General features: G+C 49.9%; 1 non-coding gene across 1 annotated transcript; it reads left to right on the plus strand.

Moving 5' to 3' along the window:
- Positions 1–3,410: 3,410 nt before the first annotated feature.
- Positions 3,411–3,547, plus strand: LOC123618428 (U11 spliceosomal RNA). The gene has a single exon (XR_006726869.2). It is a non-coding gene; the product is annotated as a U11 spliceosomal RNA (small nuclear RNA).
- The last annotated feature ends 937 nt before the right edge of the window (positions 3,548–4,484 follow it).

The following is a 4,484-nucleotide window of genomic DNA, read 5'->3' on the forward strand; positions in this document are numbered from 1 at the left end:
TACAAAAGGGCTTTGCTCCCCCTGGCCTCCCCCCTCACCTCTAACCCTCCCCACCACATACACACAGGAGCAGTGATGGCCAGACATCTGTCCTGTCACTGGGGGCTACCTGGCTAGGGGACTGGAGTTTACAGAACATAGTCCATCTTGCTGTGGAAACAACTCGGAGAGTGGGGGAGAGTGCCTGTGAGGACAAGGGTGTGTGCCTGGGAGTGCCCCCTCCCAGGGAGGTGGAAGGAGAGGAACTCTAGCTGGGCTGGCTTCATGGCCCCCTCCTCTGCCCTGGGGCCTGGAGTGGACTGTGTTTATGGACAAATACAGCCTGCCTGGGGGATGGCTTCCTCCCCCAGGCTCAGCCCCTGTTGTCACTGTACACAGTCAGCCCCAGCTCCCTGCACACCCCCCCCAACTACTGTGTTTGGTATAAACAGATACCAAACTGTGCTCTAAAGATGTGGCCTGGCCTCATGTGACCCTACCTATCCAGGCTTTGTGATTCTGGGGGGCCTCCCTGGGGGAAGAGGGAAAACGGGAAAACTAGAGTATGTCCTAAAAACACACACACACACACACACACACACACACACACACACACACACACACACACACACACACACACACACACACACACACACACACACACACACACACACACACACACGGCAGGGCACGTCCAGATACCTGGCCCTTAGTTCCGTACATACATTCTTCTCCCATGAAGCCAGACAAAAGGAGAAAAAGGGGAGAGGAACATTCCTGCCAGTGAGGGCCAAAGAAGCCTGAGTCCCCAAGTTCCCCACAATAAGATCCCCAAGACTTCAAGAGCCCACACACTGCCCAAAGTTGGATTCAAGGCCAAGAGGCCCCCCATAGGACCCTCCAAGGCTGAACAAAGCACGATCCCAGGAAGGTCAGGAGAAGGGAAGTAGGCGGGGTCTGGGTTGGCCCCAGCCTGCGGGGAGCAGGGCAGGTCGGGCAGAGGGGATGAGCTGGCAGGGGAGGTTGGGGAGGGCGGTGTTTGGGGGAGGATTGTTATGGAGAGTGGAGGTAGAAAAGGTAGAGGCTGGTGTGGGCCCCCTTCAAGAACACCACCAGGAGCCGGTCAAGGGAGTGGGACTCCAGCTCCATAACCCAGTTCCCTCCATCCAAAGGTGTCTGTATCCTCCCCGATGCCCTCTGAGTGCCACCTCCACCCTACTCAAGCTGCTACTGCCTCCTTCCGCCCATTTCAGACCCTCTGAGCCTCTGTATCCAAAGAGATGTTACTAGGCCAGTTCCTGGTTTTCCACAGATCTCTCCAGAAAAAAGTGGGGCTTGAGGCAAATAGAGCCTGGCCCCTCCCAGTCCCCATGACCCCACTCTTTCTCTTTCACTTTGCCTCCTAGGCCAGCACAGCACAGGATCTGAATAGCCCATCCTCAGGCCTAGAGAGAGACCATAGGAAACCTGGTCCCGGCCCCCCACTCTCAGAGGAGTTTCAGGCTCTGGGTGGTCCAGGGCCCCCATGAGGCAGGGGTACATTTCTGAACCCACTTTCCGCATCTGGAAAATGGGAGCAAGGCCTCCCTCCCACTCAGTGTGGCAGTGAGGAGCCAAGAAAATTCTGTGGAGTTCATCGTATCCCAGGGTTTAATCTTCAGGAGCTCCCCTTGGGGTAGGGAGGGACACCACCAAGGACCCTGGTGTTCCCACCACAGCTTAATTCTGGGGGTACAGATCTGTCCCAGAAACTTCCCCACACACAGACAATTTCAGGAATTATTCTTTGGGGCAGGATTTTTTTTTTTTAATAGACTTTTTCCTACCCAAAAATCTCTATCATTTTCTAGGCCATGGCATAACTTGATCCTAATAAAACTCTTTGGGTTTCCCTAAGCCAAGGAAATAACTATTTATCTGTGAAAATCATTGAGAAATAACAACTCAGTGTCCTGTGTCCTTTTCCCCTAATCAAAATGCAGTGTGTTGTTTTGTTTTCTATGCCAGGCAACTTTGTAATCTGGAGAGCTGGAGAGTGAGGTCTACTGCTGCTTCAGAGAAAGAGGGGCTGAGCGAAGGGTTCCTCATTCATTCACTCAGCAAAATGCTATTGTGTACCTACTATGGACCATGTTCTCTCTCCCTCCTTCATACTAGTGTGTGGGACCTAGGGCAGGGTACCTAGGTGGATGGAATCCTGCCCTCTCCAGGGGTCAGGCACCCCTGCTACCCCTACACTAGAGGTCAAAAGTTTGGGCACTGAAATGATTTTTAAAAAGAATGAATGAGAACACGATTTTTCAGACACATACACACACGGAGCAGACACCACCATATGGCAATCCCTGTGTGGTCTGTGTGTCTGTGTACACAAATGCCCCCACCCCAGGAGGGTGGTGCCTTTTCCCAGCAAGATGTCTCTGAAGCCCCTGGGCGCACAGCTCCACAGGGCATCATGTTAAACAGCGCCCCCTAGAGTTCAACAGAACACAGGCCTAAAGGATTGGGCTCTAAACCCCTAATCCTTTATTCCTGAGCGTCCCTCTCCACCACCAATATGTCTCACCTTGGAAAGGTACTCTGTTCACACTTCAAACTTACTGCCTCCTTAAAACCCTCCCTCCAGCTCAGCCAGCTCGCATTTATTTTCCTTATGTCCTGTATCTGCCCTTCACCAAATTCCTTCATAGCAGTTATCCGATGGGCAGTTGACTCTTTGTGTACTTTGTCTAATGTCTGATTTCCCATCAAAGTAGAAGCCCCTTGAGGGTAGGGACCAAGAGGCATGTTAGTGTTGGGGTTAAAAGTATGTTTCTCGAGATAGACTCTTAGTGCCGGCACAGCTGTGTGGCTTTGGGTAAGTAACTTAACCTTTCTGAGTTTCACAGTGCAACTATAAAAAGGGGATAATGAGAGCCTCTACTCAATAGGGCTACAGTAAAAACTGAATGAGATACTGAGGCCTTAGTAAATGAAGGTATCTTTTTCTCCATGTATCCCCAGAGCCTTGTATATCATACAAGTTTATTTATTTAACACTTAAAAGTATAGATTTATGTCTATAACACCTGTAAGTGTAGAGGGTCTGCTTACTTAATAAAGAGTTCTTTCATGCCCAGTATGACTTCAGAGGGCTTTTCAGTCTACCTTCTAAGGTAGATGTTATTTTTTTCTATTATTCTATTATCATCCCCCATTATACAGATGAGGAAACCGAGGCTCAGGGAGGTTAAGTAGTTATCTCAAGGTCACACAGCTAAGTGTTTGAACTCAGGCCTTCCTCCTAATGACTGTATCATGCCCCTATATTCTGCCTGATAAATGTGAGTGGAACTAAAATGAATATCCAGGCAACATTCCAACCTGGAGAGCTGGAGAATGAGGTCTACTACCCGTTCCCCAAAGAAAGAAGGGCTGATGGGGAAGTGTTCCTCATGGGCTTCTGTCATGAGTGGCACACCACGTAGGGCAGCTTGATTGCTCCTCATGCAAACTTGACATTAAGAGATTTTGGAAGCATGATTTTTTGGTATTTGGGCAGCTGGTGATTGTTGGTCTTGGCATCCTTACTTATAGGTCTAAAATAAAAGGGCTAAAAAAAAAAAAAAAGCTCTCAAAGAAGTATCAGAATCCAGAACCTGAATTCCAATGAAGGCAGTGACCTCTGGCCTTCCTGAGCTTTCGGCCTCTCTAGCTGCAAAAAGGGGACAAAATACTTTCTGTTCCTCTCCTGGGCTGTGAGCCCTGAGGATGAGTAATATGATTGACAGTGGCTGGGCTGCTGGGGTTTTGCTAGATGGGGGTGGAGGGACTGAAGACAACAGAAGGGGCAGGAAACAGGATTTTTGTCTCCTTGGGTGTGGCTCTGTCTTGGGCGTTCCCTTGGGATGAGCAGCACGTGGTGAAGGCTGCAGGAGGGAGGGAAAGGCATTGTAGGCAAGGGAAGCAGCTTGCCCTGAGGATTTAAGGTTGTGCCATCCTCCAGGTCCCACTGCACATTACCACCACCCCACGAGGAAGGAAGGTCCCCCATTACAGTCCAGGAAACAAGTGTGCAATGTGTCCAAGGTTATCAGCTAGTGAGAGTGGGCTGGAGCCTCAGTGCCCTGCAACCCTGCCAATCATCCAGACCAAGACACAGTACTGCTTCCAGGCCATCCTCACAGTGAAGCCTTTGGCCAGAGGACCCTAAGACCCCACTATTCTAGCTCTCTGTTTCTATTTTGCCACCCTTGAAAGCCAGAAGGATCTCCCTAAGACACAGGAATGACTGTACCACTCCTCCATGGAGAAGCCCACGGCCTCCAATCACTCTCAGAGCCATTCTCAAGCTGTGCAGTGGAAACTGCTGGGGAACCAGGGTCCATCTTCCAGGGCATCGGTAGCATACAATGGTTAGTGCTTAAAATCATTTTTTGTAGGAAAACTAACATGGAAATTCTTGGAGTCAAAAGCAAGTCTTGCACATTTAATATAGAGCCATGTCTTTAAATTCTCTTCAAGTT

This window comes from Camelus bactrianus, chromosome 16, assembly GCF_048773025.1.
Source record: "Camelus bactrianus isolate YW-2024 breed Bactrian camel chromosome 16, ASM4877302v1, whole genome shotgun sequence".
Taxonomy (NCBI): domain Eukaryota; kingdom Metazoa; phylum Chordata; class Mammalia; order Artiodactyla; family Camelidae; genus Camelus; species Camelus bactrianus.